Source organism: Rhipicephalus microplus, chromosome 6, assembly GCF_043290135.1.
Source record: "Rhipicephalus microplus isolate Deutch F79 chromosome 6, USDA_Rmic, whole genome shotgun sequence".
NCBI classification, from domain to species: Eukaryota; Metazoa; Arthropoda; class Arachnida; order Ixodida; family Ixodidae; genus Rhipicephalus; species Rhipicephalus microplus.
The window spans coordinates 85546017-85562949 of record NC_134705.1 but is presented as its reverse complement, the minus strand read 5'-3'; the positions used below and the strand labels follow the sequence as shown (position 1 = coordinate 85562949).

At 55.8% G+C, this 16933-nt stretch overlaps 1 protein-coding gene and 2 pseudogenes across 1 annotated transcript in view; all 3 read right to left on the bottom strand.

Annotated features, from left to right (window-relative positions):
• LOC119168652 (uncharacterized) overlaps positions 1-16933 on the bottom strand; it is a 293472-nt gene that overhangs the window by 190892 nt on the left and 85647 nt on the right. The gene's annotated exons all lie outside the window — the stretch shown is intronic.
• On the bottom strand, positions 3034-3205 carry LOC142766243 (U2 spliceosomal RNA; annotated as a pseudogene).
• Positions 11780-11958, bottom strand: LOC142766376 (U2 spliceosomal RNA; annotated as a pseudogene).

The following is a 16933-nucleotide window of genomic DNA, read 5'->3' as shown; positions in this document are numbered from 1 at the left end:
GGTAACGGAAAACATTTACAAAAGTTACCGGAGGACCCACGGCCTCTACCGCGACTTTCTGGTCATTAACAGTGAAGCCCTCATTGACCAACAACTTGGTAGCTTGTGCCGCGTTGCGAGTGCATACCAGAAACCTAGATCCACCCATATGTTGCAGTACATGCACACTATCGTCTCCCGCTGTACGCTCAGCTGCGTCAATCAGGTCATCTAATGTTATGTCACCATCAGGCGCATTAAAAAAGAAACAGTGCTCCCTCACCGGGAGACTCATTTGTGCGGCCATTGCAGGGGGCGTAGCCGGTTGCTCCTCCGGGAAGAGGCGGGGGGGGCGTGTCTCGTGACTGGTGGTAGCGCAGCGGTCGCCGCGCACTGGTAGACAGGTTCAGCAGGCGCTTGGTCCTGGAACCGGAAGTGGTTGGGGTGTGGCGCAGCAGGGGCCTCCGGGCGGGTAGAAGGGAACCGGGCTCCGCTCGCCTCCAGGCATGGAGTGGTGGTCACCGGGCAGGGGTAGAACCCGCGACCCAGGAGCTGCGAGCGCCCGCGTAACAGGCGCGGTAGCAGCAACGACTCTTTTTCGATGGTAGGGTCCCCGAGGGGTCAACGTCAGCGTGACGCGACCCCGGGACTCGCGCGTAGACTCGCAGAAGGAACGGCTAGCTCGGCCCTGATCCTCGCCAAAAGGCCGAGAAGCGATGCAATTCATTAGCACGTAATTAAAATCCATTCTTTCACACCTCGTACTTAGTTCTGGCCAAAAGCCGGGCAAACAGTAGCAAAGCAATTCCGACGTCCACCCATGCACAACCAGCATTGTGCACCGACAGCGGCAGCGCTGGCTTCACGGCATTGCTTTTATCCCCAGTCCGCTTGAAGTTTCTAGTTTCGCTTACAAACATGTTAAAACTGAAACCTTCTTTTTCCCAGAGGTCGAAGCCACGCGTGCTTGCTTGCATGCGTACTCTCTATGCGCCCATGACGTCACACCAAATGCTTGCCGGCGAACATTATCAGCCATGTCGCGAGGGATGCTACAGCACTTGTTTTAAAAACTGATGCATAGTGTACATGTCCAACTCGAGCACCAAAGTCTGGAAGGAAAAAAAAAAAAAAAATGACTGCGCAAAATGTGAATACGTCACCCATCCAACATGGCTTCTACGCCGGCTGCCCAAGCAACGCCTCTGCAACGACGCCCACAATCATCGGCAAAAAGGTGGTGCCTTTGGCTGCTTCAGCACGCTCAACATATGCCTTGCAAGTTCCGACGTGGCGGAACACCGCACCGAGGTCGACGAAGGTCCTGCCGTGAAAGGCAGACCCGGGAATGCGTGCGAAACGTCTACCGCGTGGGTTGTGAAGCCGGTGAATGAAGGATCATGTGGCAGAGGGTGACGGAACGTGAGTGTGCGACTTGCCGCTGCGATGTCGTTCAAGCGTTCAACGGGCCGGCAGGTTCTGTCTGTCGTGGTCGAAAACGTCCGAGTCAAAGTTTTGCTGATTCCGAGGGGTAGGAGTGCTATGGTGGCGTGTACGAGGCGCTGGTGCGGCGCTCCGTCGATCGTGCCGGACGGACATGAGGCGGCCGAAGGCGGTCGTCAAGTGGTCGCGGAAATCAGTGGAGAAGTACTCGCCTGCGCTTTTCGTCGAAGACTCGCGACAGACGGTCTTCGGGAGACACGGGTGGTTGCACAAATGCGACCGTGCGTCAACGTGCAGCCATATTCGTGGATTATTTCGCCCCATTACGATAGCTTCGTCACTGCGCTCGCTGGTGTTGCTTGTTTTTGTTGACCTTCACTTGTGGCTCACACCCACTGTGGGGGATTGGCTGGTTTGTTGTTCTGCTTCTTCGACTTCTACATACTCGGCTTAGTGAAGCTGTGAGGAGTGACGAGTGGGTACGGAGGCAAAGCGCGCCCGGGGCGTGATCTCACGCGTCCTGGGGTCCACGTCGCTTCAGGTACGTGCGTGGTGCGTCCGTACGTCTAGTGCGCAATTTTCTTGGAACTTCCAGCAACTGGCAATTCCATTGAGGTGAGCGTGCGAGGATGTTCGTTGTAATTAACGAGAGCCAACGGTGGATGAGCTGGTATGAGATGGTGTTCAGAAATGAAGTGTTTGATCAACAAGGCGATGCCCGCCGTGGTGGTCTGATGGCCGTAAGGTACTCGGCTGCTGACCCGCAGGTGGTGGGATCGAATCCCGGCCGCGGCGGCTGCATTTCCCTGTGCTCAGATTAGGGTGCACGTGAAAGAACCCCAGGTGGTCGAAATTTTCCCATAATCATATGGTGGTTTTGGGACGTCAAACCCCAAAGGTCAGTGGACATAGGAAAAGCACATCGGGGCTTTGCCGCTCCACCGTACAGCAGGTGTGTGCGGAGTGGGTCGTGTGGCGTTCTTTGCGATTTTAATTTGTGATGGGGAATAGTGTAGATGCGTAGACGTGGCGAGAGCACGCGTCTTCAGGTTCAGACGCCGCGTGAAGATGTGAAATAAAAATGCCTTCGCTTGCCACTGCAACTGTAAACAGAAACACCAACCAAACCCCATTTTCTAGAGGCTTTTTTATTTTTCGTTGCGAAACGGGTGAATTCGAAAAGCGGAAATAGCTTGGCACATACATACACACTTCTACACACATACATACATACACATCGCACATGCATACACATCGTATACACACTTCTAGCTTTCCTCCGAAACAGTAATGATAATTTCCTCAATAGTTTTATTGATATGAGTAGGAATGTTAAAAAAAATAAGAAACTTGAGTATGTACGTGTGAACATAACAAAATAAAAGAGACCCTCCATATATGAAATACACACGGAAACATTTATTTTCCCAGAGCAATCGTAAGTGCAAACACAGCTAGCGCACTCCCTGCCCGCGAATACCGCGTCAGCCGGGGCGGCGTGCCGCCACCGTCTCGGACACTCGACGCACCCACGCCGTTTACCCCGGTATCATGGGTAAATCCGAACACTCCTTCTATCATTGAATTTATTGTCGAACTCACCCCGCAGGGGGTGAGTGGGCCGATCCCGGAGGTAGTGCAATACCGGGCCAACCCGTGGCGGAGGTGAAGCAAGCTTCAAGCACTCCGCCGCATCACAAAAATAAGTTTAATATCTTGGATCCAAATAGGATCCGTATCAGATATTAAGCTGATAAGAACAGATACTACAACAAGGAGAAGTTTATTTAACTCCAAACATGTATACTCAGGTCACTGACTTATACATAATACTCAGCCGGCACTTCGGCTGGTCACAATAGTTTGGCGCGATCATTGGAGCGCCGCGTTACAGGAACAACACGTATGTGAATAGGTGCGCCTGAACGGGAAAACAATACATATGCAGTCATTTTAACAGGCTCTCCCACGCCCGACTCGCAAATTAACATGCAAGTGTGTACACTATGCACCCGGCCTACATAAAATAAATACATGCAACATTTATTAAATTTATACAATGCTACGCAGTGAGCGCTCTGCGCAGCGCGGCGGCGCTGCGCAGGGCAAGCACATTGCAGCGCGGTCGTGTGCGCATCTGCTCAAAACAGGATAAAGCTTGTTCGTTTATCGAGGGAGCAGTTAGGCTCCTGCGTGATACCCTATGTATCGCTCATTTGAATAAAAGGGTGGGAGGTGGTGGGGAGGGGGGCCTCGGACGGCGGTCCGGAACTAAAAAAAGGTGGGAGGGGGGGGGGGGTGTCAGTAGGGGATGATCGGGGAAACGAGCTTTCCGTTTCTCAAAAAGAAAAACTTGGTGTGCCAGCGGCGCAAAAACTTTTCCTCCCCGCCAGCTTCTAGCGCTTCGGACAGGAATGCCCACACCATCAAGCGAATGTTCGCTACTACCGGAAATGCCGCCCTCACTGGCGAGCGGCGCGCTTCCGCGAGGGAGCGACGCTTCCAAATCGCGAAGAGCGTGCATGCCACGACCAGTTTAGCGAAGGCGCCTTTGTTTCGCCTGAGATAGGGGGGAGGGCGGATGCGGAAACATCGTGCGATGATGCGCCACACAGGCTTGGCGGCCGTGCAATCAACTAGGGCGTGTTTCTGCGTTTCCGTTTCGCGGCAATTCGGGCAACGCGCGTTCGGGACGATGCCGAGTTTGTGCAGGCGCTGCCGCGTTGGCAGCACGTTATACGCCTTCTGCCACGCAAAGTCATGGGTCGCCTTTGGCTGGCCGTGGAAGGTTGTTGGCAGGGCTCGAAGAGCGTTTCTGGCCACCGTTTTCTCCTCGTCGGATAGTTGGGCGCGGTTGAGGGCTTCCGCGATTCGGGTGGGCGGGTCGGCGTCAACGTCGCAGTCCGGCGTCTCTTTGGTAAGCATGCGCATCGTCGCTGATGCTGTCCTGTAGAAATGCGAGGGTATTTCTGCGTGTGGCCCGGAGTGTCTGCTTGCGCCCAACCAACTATTTGTTGCGCCACTCCAGTATAGGAGCAGGCCTCTCCCGAGGTAATCGCCCGCTTGGAAGAGGGAGCGCGCCGTCTTCACAGCGAGGATTTTGCTTAGGGTGAGGGCGTGCGGTAGCCCAAGCCCCCCCTCTGTCACAGCCATCTGTAGGAGGCTTCGCCGCACCGGTGGAGGTTTGTGGTTCCAAAGGAATGCGTTTAGCATCTTGTTGATCTGGGTTGCCACTTTCACAGGCATGACAGCAACCCGGCTCGTGTAGAGGGCTAGTGCGCAAACACACGTTTTCGCGGCGAGAGCCTTCTCATGAATGGACAGACTGTGCCGGCTCGCTCTTTCGATGAAGTGGCGAGCCCTGTCTAGGACTCGCGTCCACGTTGTCACCGCCACTCCCTCGCATGTGTAGTAAATGCCCAGCACTTTCACCGTAGATACGATGCTGATTTCTCCGATTGCCTCGGCGGGGAAGCCACCGAACAGGAGGGCCTTACTCTTGGCTTCGTTCAGCAAGGCGCCCGATATTCCTGCGTAGGTGCTGAAGATCCGACGGAAGTGCTCCATACTGCTTGGGTTCCGGACGAACAGGGAGACGTCGTCAGCGTATGCTAACACCTTTAGTTCGTCAGAGCCCGTCAGGGGTAGGCCTCTAAACTGCGGGTCACATGCGAGGTTTGTAAGTAGGGGTTCCAGTGACAGGATGAAGAGCGTCGGGCCCAACGGGCACCCCTGTCTTATTCCGCGCGTGTATTGGAATCCAGCCGACTCGGACCCGTTGACTACGACGCTGCCTCTCAGATCTTTATACAGGAGTTCTAGTATAGAGACGAAGTCCGCTGGGAGGCCGAAATGACGGAGCATTTCGAACAGGTATGCATGCCGCACCCTGTCGAAGGCCTTCGCCTGGTCCAGCGACAAGAAGGCTCCCTTAATTTTCTTTGCTGCGGCGAACTCGAATGCGTCTCTTGTGAGCGAAAGATTCGCAAACATAGATCTGCCTGGCACGGCGCAGGTCTGGTGCGGGGCTACCATGTCTGGGAGGAAGAGTTTGAGCCGATTGTTGACTATGGTTGCCACGATTTTATAGTCAACATTAAGAAGGGTAATCGGACGCCAAGACGCCGGGTCACATGGGGGGGCTCCGTCTTTCAAGATCAGGACGATCCGTCCGTGGCGGAAAGAGTCCGGCTTCACCCGTTGCTTGAGAACCAGGTTTACAACCTCAAGGAGGTGATTACCAAGAGTCTCAAGAAAAGCAACATAGAAAGCAGCCGTGAGGCCGTCTGTTCCTGGGGCAGAAGTTGGGGGCATGGTGCCTAAGGCGCAACGAAGCTCCTCAATCGTTGCTTCGCCACACAAAGTCGTGTAGTCAGCCTCGTCCAAGCGCCGGAGATTCCTGCAGAGATCGCTTGTTGCTCTTGGTAGCCCAGGTTCACAGGGCTCAGTCTGCTGGAAGGCCGACCTGAAGTGGTCCCGGAAGATGGCTGCAATCTCGGCCTGGTCTTCTGTGATCGTCCCGTCAGGACGCCTGGCCTCAGTGATCTTTGAGCAGCCATTCCCGTTCACCTCCCACAGATCGACTTCCGTTGTGTCTGCCGCGGTACTCTGCGTCGCCTTTGGCCTCCGCGTCAACTCTTGTAGGAGTCTGCCGTACTGGACCTCCAAGGCCCCAAGGTAGTCTTTTGTGCAGGCAGTTAGGGTGTCGGCACCTTCGATTATTCTCTTCCTCCGCAGAAGCTCATTCATTTCTCTGGTTATTCTTTTTTTTTCGTTTCCTGCCCTCTCTTTGCAGGAGCCCTTTCCACACATTCTTCAGGTGGTCCCAGACTTCAGGGGTGACCTGGGGGGCTTCTTTCAGCGAGTTTGCGATGAGGTCCTGAAGAATCGGGGCGCAAGTTTTGTCAGCCAACAGCGCCGAGTCGAGTCGCCAGCGCGTGCTGCCGGTAGGAAGACCGGGCGTTCCCTTGACCGTTGTGAGGACTGGGGCATGGTCAGTTTGCCCTTGCAGGAAGTCCGGCAGGGCTAGGACTTCGCACGACATAATGGAGGGGAGGAGGAAGTCCGGGACGTAAGCCCGGTCGATCCTGCTTGCCGTGGTTCTTGATGACCGGGTGGGAACGAAGGTGTCATCGTGGAGATGGACCCATACATCCGTGAGCCGCAGGTGCCGAAGGATCTTCACCAGTTCTTTGGCGTGGTAGGTTGATCCCCCTCGGCCTGGACCCCGGATGTCTCTCGTCGAGTCAACCACGCAGTTGAAGTCACCAAGAATCACGTGTGGCAGAGGATCGGTTAGGCATTCATGGAGTTCCTTAAAAAAGGAATTTGTATCCGCGCGCGTCACTGGGGCGTATACGTTCGTAAAACGGACTCTCCTTCCGTCCACGTATATGTCTAGCATGATCGAGCGGCCATTTGCTGAAAAAATACAGTGGGAGCCCTGCCGGTAGCGACCCGAAACGAAAATGACCCCGACACCACAGGACCTGGCAGTCGTCAAGGAGAAAAAGGCATCAGTGTGGCACGAACGCCGGAAATTAACCACGTCTAAGGGAGACCTGAAGTTGGTCTCTTGGACGAAAAGTATGTCTATGTCCTGACCTTGGGCAAAGGATAAGACCTGACGTTGTTTGTCCCTGTCTCGGAACCCACGGACGTTCCAGGTGGCAAACTTAAGCGACGGCATCTCCGATGGCTGCGCGCACAGCTGAGTGAAGGTAAAGAGCCAGCTGAGAGCAGGCAAAAAAAACTAGGGAGGCATTGTTAGGGGGACAAACGCCTAGGCTGTTGAGCAGAACGGGCTCGCGTGTTTTTCGTCGGTGCGGTGATCGCCTGTTTAACAGCACGCAAGCGTCAAATGTAAACAAGCGTGACGTCACGCGCTGCCGCGATAGCGAAAGAGTGTGAAAGCGCGTGTGTGCCTGCGATAAGAGGAGCATTGCAGCATGGCTTGATTCCGGTGTCGGTGGCGAGGGTGTCTCGGCGTGGCTAATCTTAGTAAGAGGGGAGGGGGGGGGGGGAGAGCGGCGCGTCGCCTAGGCAGATGGATGGCCACTTATTTTCTTCGCTCCCCGGTGTCATCCGCGGGGGCGGAGGGGGGGCCGTCGCCTATAGAGCCCTTTCGCGACTTCTTTGGCTGGTTGCGGGCTAATGTTGCATCACTGTCGCTGCTTGTTTCAGGGGGCTTTGAGCGGCGTAGGGCGTGCTCGGCGCTCTCGGCTCTCCCCCCTTTCTCCTTCCTCCTGTCTTCTGTACCGGTCGCCGACCTTCGGCGCGAGCGTGAACGGTGCCGCCGCTGTTCGAGTTCAGGCGGGAGCGTGTTTGCGGGAGAGGAAGGGGGGGCGTCTCCTGAGCTGCTCGCTATTGGTAACTGGTGGAAGAGGCCGGTGAGGGTTGTCGAATCGTCGTGTGCAGCGTCGCCCGGGAGTATGTAGCGGCCGCAACTCGTGATCGGGATGTCTTCTGAGCAGTTTGGGCGTGTGTGCCTGCTGGGCAGCGGCGGGAAAGATTCGTCGTCCAGTCTGCGCGGCGCTTGCTCCTCTCTATTATTAGTCGCCTTGGCCTTTGCGGTTTCTTGGTCATCAGGCTCCGATAAGACCACCACCCATGAATCACGTGACGAGTCCGGGGAACTGGACTCGGTGCCGCTTCCGCCGTCGGAGACGCGGTGTGTGTGAGGGCTGTCTGCTCCTCCCGCTTTCGCTGGCTGACCCGCGGGAAGCGACGTGGACGTGGACTCGGCGTGCGTACTGTCACTCGTGTTCGTGGTATCCGTCTCCCTAACTGGTGGAACGCTAGGGGGGGTACGAGTGGGGGGGCCCGAACGCAAGACTTGCAAGTTCGGCTTGTCGGTACGGCTGACCAGGGGGGTGAGGACGCTCGCGCGGTCTTGTTTGTTGGCGGCGGTTGTAAGAGCAGTCGGGAGGCCACGGGCGGCTGCGACATAAGACCGTTTGCGAAAACATTCGCGTGTGCCGTGTTGGCCCCCACATCGCTGGCACTCGGCTTCGCATCCCTCCGTATCATGGCCAAAGGTGCCACACCGTTTGCAATAAGGCGTCGAGCAAGCGGAGGCCATGTGGCCCACCTCGCTACACCGCGCGCAAACGCGCCGCATTCCCCGGTACTCGAACATTACGCGGTGCCCCGCGACGGTTGTGAAGTTGGGCACCGGTTTGTTCATTTCCATGCGCACAACTCGTATGCCATTCAGCTTGTTTGGGCGGTTTGTGGCTGTCGCAAAGGCCACGCTCTTCACCTTCCCAAACTGCGCAAGTGCGTTTATCAGGGGTTCATCGGGGAGAAATGCGGGGTAGCGAAACACGTTAACGAAAGTTATCGGTGGCCCCACAGCCTCCACTGCCACTTTCACATTGCTAACGACAAAACCCTCGGCTACCGTCAATTTGGTTGCTTGAGCCGCGGTGCGAGTACACACCAGGAAGCGCGATCCACCCATATGCTGGAGTACGTGCACGCTATCATCTCCGGCAGTGCGCTCTACTGCATCGATTAAATCATCTATACAAAGATCGCCGTCTGGCGCGTTAAAGAAAAAACAATTTTCCCTCACCGGGAGGTTAGTTTGCGCGGATGTCATGCTGGTAAGCGTTGCCTGTTGCTCCTCCAAGCTAGGAGAAGGGGGGGCGTGGCTGTGACTGGTAGGAACGCAGCTATGCTGCGTACTGGTAGACGGGCTCAGCAGGCGCTGTGTCCGAGGTCTGGTAGTTGATGGTAGACGGCGGGGCGGAAGGCACCAGGGCAGCAGGTGGGGTCCGGGGTCCGCACGTCATCGGGCATGGGGGGGTCACCGAGCAGGAAAGCCCGGGACAGGAATCCGGGTGCTGCAGGCTGGGCCGACAGCTCTCCGGGGTAGACGCTGGACTTTCTTTTCGCACTGGAAGGCCCGGGGGTCGACGTCGGCGCGACGTGACCCCAGGTCCGGCTGAGTGACTCGCGCGAGAAAAAACGGCTTGCTCGGACACTTTGATCTTAGCCAAAAGGCCGAGAAGCGATGCAATTCATTAGCACGTAATTAAAATCCATTCTTTCACACCTCGTACTTAGTTCTGGCCAAAAGCCGGGCAAACAGTAGCAAAGCAATTCCGACGTCCACCCATGCACAACCAGCATTGTGCACCGACAGCGGCAGCGCTGGCTTCACGGCATTGCTTTTATCCCCAGTCCACTTGAAGTTTCTAGTTTCGCTTACAAACATGTTAAAACTGAAACCTTCTTTTTCCCAGAGGTCGAAGCCACGCGTGCTTGCTTGCATGCGTACTCTCTATGCGCCCATGACGTCACACCAAATGCTTGCCGGCGAACATTATCAGCCATGTCGCGAGGGATGCTACAGCACTTGTTTTAAAAACTGATGCATAGTGTACATGTCCAACTCGAGCACCAAAGTCTGGAAGGAAAAAAAAAAAAAAAAAATGACTGCGCAAAATGTGAATACGTCACCCATCCAACATGGCTTCTACGCCGGCTGCCCAAGCAACGCCTCTGCAACGACGCCCACAATCATCGGCAAAAAGGTGGTGCCTTTGGCTGCTTCAGCACGCTCAACATATGCCTTGCAAGTTCCGACGTGGCGGAACACCGCACCGAGGTCGACGAAGGTCCTGCCGTGAAAGGCAGACCCGGGAATGCGTGCGAAACGTCTACCGCGTGGGTTGTGAAGCCGGTGAATGAAGGATCATGTGGCAGAGGGTGACGGAACGTGAGTGTGCGACTTGCCGCTGCGATGTCGTTCAAGCGTTCAACGGGCCGGCAGGTTCTGTCTGTCGTGGTCGAAAACGTCCGAGTCAAAGTTTTGCTGATTCCGAGGGGTAGGAGTGCTATGGTGGCGTGTACGAGGCGCTGGTGCGGCGCTCCGTCGATCGTGCCGGACGGACATGAGGCGGCCGAAGGCGGTCGTCAAGTGGTCGCGGAAATCAGTGGAGAAGTACTCGCCTGCGCTTTTCGTCGAAGACTCGCGACAGACGGTCTTCGGGAGACACGGGTGGTTGCACAAATGCGACCGTGCGTCAACGTGCAGCCATATTCGTGGATTATTTCGCCCCATTACGATAGCTTCGTCACTGCGCTCGCTGGTGTTGCTTGTTTTTGTTGACCTTCACTTGTGGCTCACACCCACTGTGGGGGATTGGCTGGTTTGTTGTTCTGCTTCTTCGACTTCTACATACTCGGCTTAGTGAAGCTGTGAGGAGTGACGAGTGGGTACGGAGGCAAAGCGCGCCCGGGGCGTGATCTCACGCGTCCTGGGGTCCACGTCGCTTCAGGTACGTGCGTGGTGCGTCCGTACGTCTAGTGCGCAATTTTCTTGGAACTTCCAGCAACTGGCAATTCCATTGAGGTGAGCGTGCGAGGATGTTCGTTGTAATTAACGAGAGCCAACGGTGGATGAGCTGGTATGAGATGGTGTTCAGAAATGAAGTGTTTGATCAACAAGGCGATGCCCGCCGTGGTGGTCTGATGGCCGTAAGGTACTCGGCTGCTGACCCGCAGGTGGTGGGATCGAATCCCGGCCGCGGCGGCTGCATTTCCCTGTGCTCAGATTAGGGTGCACGTGAAAGAACCCCAGGTGGTCGAAATTTTCCCATAATCATATGGTGGTTTTGGGACGTCAAACCCCAAAGGTCAGTGGACATAGGAAAAGCACATCGGGGCTTTGCCGCTCCACCGTACAGCAGGTGTGTGCGGAGTGGGTCGTGTGGCGTTCTTTGCGATTTTAATTTGTGATGGGGAATAGTGTAGATGCGTAGACGTGGCGAGAGCACGCGTCTTCAGGTTCAGACGCCGCGTGAAGATGTGAAATAAAAATGCCTTCGCTTGCCACTGCAACTGTAAACAGAAACACCAACCAAACCCCATTTTCTAGAGGCTTTTTTATTTTTCGTTGCGAAACGGGTGAATTCGAAAAGCGGAAATAGCTTGGCACATACATACACACTTCTACACACATACATACATACACATCGCACATGCATACACATCGTATACACACTTCTAGCTTTCCTCCGAAACAGTAATGATAATTTCCTCAATAGTTTTATTGATATGAGTAGGAATGTTAAAAAAAATAAGAAACTTGAGTATGTACGTGTGAACATAACAAAATAAAAGAGACCCTCCATATATGAAATACACACGGAAACATTTATTTTCCCAGAGCAATCGTAAGTGCAAACACAGCTAGCGCACTCCCTGCCCGCGAATACCGCGTCAGCCGGGGCGGCGTGCCGCCACCGTCTCGGACACTCGACGCACCCACGCCGTTTACCCCGGTATCATGGGTAAATCCGAACACTCCTTCTATCATTGAATTTATTGTCGAACTCACCCCGCAGGGGGTGAGTGGGCCGATCCCGGAGGTAGTGCAATACCGGGCCAACCCGTGGCGGAGGTGAAGCAAGCTTCAAGCACTCCGCCGCATCACAAAAATAAGTTTAATATCTTGGATCCAAATAGGATCCGTATCAGATATTAAGCTGATAAGAACAGAGGTTTTCAAAAATGTTAGGAACATTTCTGACCGAAAAGGAAAAACTTGTTCTCATTTTTTGTTCCTTCAACCGGAAAGGAAGAAGGTGGTGTATCGTGAACTGTGTATAGAGAAGGTGAAAATAGGAAATAGCAGGGGAGAAAAAGTGAAAGGGGCGTGTGTCGTGTAGTATCACCTCTTATTTTTGCGATGTCTTTGGGAGGGTGACTTTGTTAGCACGTGGCCCAGCGAGTGACAGTCACTTTATGGCCACGTGTGCGCAGTACACTTCCCGAGAAGCTGCAATGGTCTCGCTCACTGCAAGCTTCTTAAGTAACCGGAGATATCTCCGGCTGCAGAGTTTTTTGAAAACTCTGTCATTTGCCGGGTCCCAGGAGCCAAGCATGCCGACGACGACTGCTTCGATCGTGACTCTCTGGTAGCGGCGGAGCAAGAAGTCCCGAACTGGTTCGTATTTTCGTTCCTTTTCCAGTCGGGCTGCCTCGAGTGCTTTGAGCCGGTTGTCAAAGGGGCAGGTCACGTCCACGATGATCGCCTCTTCCCCCCTGGCGAGAACGAGGTCGGGGCGAAGGTTGGTGGTACCAACCGCTCTGTTCTCATGCGTGACCGTGAACTTCTTGCTGGCGGCTTGTTTCACCCTCGCCACAATCTTGTTGTGACGACTGGTGTAGGCCATGCTGTGGCGCATGCAGTGACCCAGGACGTGTGGCAGCGTTTCCACTGCGTAACCGCACACACGGCACCGTTTGTCGGCGGAGGTGGTCCATGGGTTGGCTCCATTCACAGGTAGGAGGTTCAGGCGTGCCCTGTGGATGAAGCGCCAGTCGCAAAAGCGGGTGAATTTGCCGGAGCGCATGAAGTGGGAGCTGCTCGGGTCTGCGGCGACGCATTCCATTGCCTTCCCTTGATTGGGCATTTCTTGAAGGAAGCGATCGCGTGCCCGCATCATTCTTAAGCGCAGCGTTTTCACCACTTTTCGTCGTTTCTTTGACGTGAGAGTTTCCTCTCCGTCACACGTGATGCTGGTCCCCCCGTCCTCGAAAATTTCCCAGGTGACGTGTAGCCTGCGGGAAGCCTTCCGAGCCTCGGTCCAGACGGACTGCAGTTGTGTCGGCCGTGCCTGGAAAATGCCCTCCGTTTCGCCGCTGAGGTAGCAGGCGAGCTCCTCGTTGGTGGCCTGCCTGCGAATGCGCTTGGAGACAATTTTGGTTAGCGCTTCGAAGGCAAGTTCCCGGACCTCGAGATCGGCGGAGGTCAGAAGCTTGAAGCGTTGTCCACGCGGCAGGCGTCACTTGTGTCTGCGGCGAGGGGGATTCCAGCTGCTCCGGCCGCTGCGCTGCCGTAGAGGTAGTTGTTTGCAGCGTTACCTGGAAGATAAAGAGTTTTCTTTATCAGGGGCCGGAGTGCGTCGTCTAGGCGGGCCCATTCCGCCTTGCCCACTTGTCCGCACCGCATGGCGAAGTTGAGTGCTGGAAAGACAAAAGTTTTCAGTGCATCAATTCGCTGCCATGGGGCAAGCATGGACTCGAGCAGGGTGCGGCCGACGGAGATCGCCACATCGACCTTAGAGCGGTCTTGGAGAAGGCTGAACCCGACGGGGCGTCCTAGAAAAGATTGACTCTCGTAGTCACTGATGCGAGGGATCTCTTCTCCGTCGACGAAGAATTTCGTGTCCCTAGTGCCTACGGGAGTCCTACCAGAGAGGTGCAGGCTTCTGCACTTCTTGGGGTTCAGCCGAAGTCCCAGCTGGCCCGCGAGAGCCGCCACGACGTTGATGCGGTCCTGCAGTTTCTTGGGGCTGTCCGCCAAGGGGGTCAAATCATCGGCGTAAGCCAGCACATTGTGCTGCCTCTCACCTCCTTGGACCGCCCGAATGACTGGATCGAGCACCAAGTTGAAGAGCAGGCCGCTCAGTGGGCAGCCCTGTCTAATTCCGGCGGAGATTGTGACTGGGGCCGTTGTCCCAGCTTCGGCGACAATCCGGGTGGCGTTGTCTCGGTAGAGGTCTGCGATGATTGCGCAGAAGTCCTCTCCTGCACCTGCACCACGAAGAGAATCGATTAGTGCGTTGTGCGGAACTGAGCCAAATGCGTTGGCGAAGTCGAGAAAGGCCACGCAAAGGTCACCACCGCCGGCCCGCGCGGCGTCCAGGCGCTCCTGCAGCACGAAGTTGTGTTCAAACACGCCGTCGTGCGGCAGGAACCCCTTCTGACACCTCGAGAGCACGTCATGGTCACACACCCACTGCTGCATGCGGGAAGCTAGGCAACCCGCATACAGCTTGGAGATGGTGTTCCCAAGGGCAATGGGTCTCCAATTCGTGACCTCACTCGGATCACCCTTCTTGTGGATGAGGATGGTCCTCGTTTCCTTCCAGGCGTCGGGCACTTGCTTGTACTGGAGGCACACGTTGAATGCTGCGGAGAGAAAGAGACCTTCAGGATCATGTTCTTTCCAATGGCGGTAGGTGATCCTGTCACTGCCGGGGGCCGTGTTTTCGCATCTGCGAAGACGGGCCGCCACCTCGTCGCTGGTGAATCGGGCGAGGCAGATCTCTGTCATGTCGTCCGGGCGAGCCTTGTTAAGGAGCAGGTGGGTGTTCCCTTCCTTCGGCGCCCATGTTTCAGCAAAGTGTTGCTCCAGTCTGTCCAGCGGAATCTCGCAGAGTTTGGTTTCGCCCTGTACGATGATCCGAACAGCCCGACGGCGGTTGCGACGATACAGGCTCTGTATCTGCTGGGCGTTGTTCGGGTTGGTCGGGACGCGGGGTTTCCCACCGGCAGGGTTGTCTGGAATTTTCGCCTCCTTCCTCACCGCCGATACGGCCTCCTCCAGGATGGAGAGGAAGTCGTCCCAGCGCTCAGCAGTGGCGGGCTCCCGAAGCAGTTGCCGGATTCGCTGGCTGTGTTCTGCGAGTACGCTTGTGTCGTCGATTGGCCCGGAGAGGGTGATCTCGCCGGGGTTCACTGTCTGCGGGGCGGGGTCCTGTGATTCGCCGCCTGCGTCGTCTATCGAAAGTCCCTCGGATGATGCTGGATGTGTGGGGGAGTCGACGCTGTGGGTGATACCCCTGGCTGATGGACTTGCTTGAGGGTCCTCCTGTGCTGTTGCCAAGCTTTGTTGTGGTGCTCCTTGCTGGCTGGTCCTCTGAGTAGCGCGGGCTGTGTCTGGATCCTGCTGGAGACGGGACGAAAACCGTGACCCTTCTGGTGGTGACTCCTCCTCGCTGGTTGCTGATGGAATTGTCGCATCCCTGGAGCTCTGGCTTGGAGAGCAAGCTGTGCTGCCTAAGAGAGGAGGGAGAGGGGTAGGGGCCCGGTCCAGTGATGGTGGCCGGGAACGCCGTGGGTTGTCGTGGTCCGTGTCGCTGTGCGGCGACTCATGTTGCCTGGGACTCGGCGTGATGGGGGACGCGTTTCCAACCTGTGAGAACAGAGAGGCACATGAAGACCTGCTCCTCGCGGTGGAGGCCTCGCTAGGCGTGGGCGATGGGGTGCCCGTGGTTGCCGAAACCCGGTCAGGGATTTCTTGCAAGTCACCTAGAAGGGGGGAGGAAGGTGTGAGTGCCAGCTGTGTTGGTGTTGGAGAGTCCGGCGTTGCGCTCAGTGTCGCGCTGTCCTCGCTTGGTGATGATCCCGTTGACGTCGTTGAGTTGGAGCTCTGTGACGATCGAAGGGTCATTGTCCGTGTGGCTCGGTTGCCGGCAGCAGCGCGGGGCGGTCGGCCAGTCGGAGTTGCAGTAGGTGCAGCCCTCGAAGTCCTTGCAGTCGGTGGTCGCTCGTTCATGTGCTGTGCTTCCTGTTTTCTGTGTTTGCGCATGTGGTTGTCCAGCCCTTTCCTTGTTGTCATGGTGGCAGGGCATTGTGGACACTTGTGCCTGTTGAGGTCGAGGGGCGACAGCTCGTGTCTACCTCTTGAGATGCAGGAGTGGAGTGTGGGATGCAGCCCAAGGCCGGTCGTGGAGCAGAGGGTACAGGTGTATGCCACCTTTACTTTGAGCTCATGCTCGTCTAGCAGATGCCGCACCAAGCTTTGTCGCCTGCTTGTCCAGCTGATCCCGGAGTACCGTACCCCACATTTGTCTATGGGGCAGGTGAAGCTGTGTGGGATTGGGAAGAAGACATCAAGGGTCTGTCCCTCCTTGCCTAGCTGGGGTTGGTTTTGGGCATCTCGCGGCCTCGGTGCAGTGGGCGTCCCGGCCTCCCCTGTATTCGGGGGACCTACCTCCTTGGACATCACCTACTGGCGGGCGAACACTTCTAAAGACAACAGGATTAGCAAGGCCGGATGTACATCATCGTGAGAACACTTAGGCATCTTGTGAAAAAACACTTCAATAAAAGACGGCACTGTACACTTGAGTAAGAAGTAGAATGATGGAGAGGAGATAGAGAAGGAAGAGAGGAAAGAGAGAAAAAAAAAAAAAAAAAAAGGTGGGGGTGGGGGGTGATCGTCAACCCATGCTTAAGTGGGGCTGACGACCTAAGACAAAGGGGAAGAAAATGAGGTAGTGAGTGACCTCCTCCCCCTGGTCGGGGGAGAAGAGAGAAGAGGGGTGCGCTCGCCCAGAGAGGAAAAGGAAGAGAAAGAAAGTGGAAAGAAAAAAAAAACACGGCGTGCGCACCAGTGAGAGTCGCGGGCTACCAGCTACATGGCGAGTGCAGCTGGCTGCCCCAAGAAGGCAGAAGGAGTACCGACTGCGGCAGCAGAGAGGAGGGTACGAGAAGGAATTAGTAAAGAAGAGAGAAGAAAGCGAGCGAATGAAGAGGGGAGAGAAAAAAAAAGAGGAAGGCAGGAGAAACCGGTTGAGCGGACCCTCTAGTGACACGTGTCAGCAAAGGCGCTTCCGAAAAAAAAAGAAAAGAAGGCGTGCAAGAGTAGAGAGAAAGTCGCCTGGCTACATTGTTAGTGTAGCTGGCAACAGTGGGAGCGGGAGGGGAGCCTTAGCGCGGGCCACGTGGACAGAAAGTAGAAGAGAGGGAAAAAAAAAAAAGAGAGAGA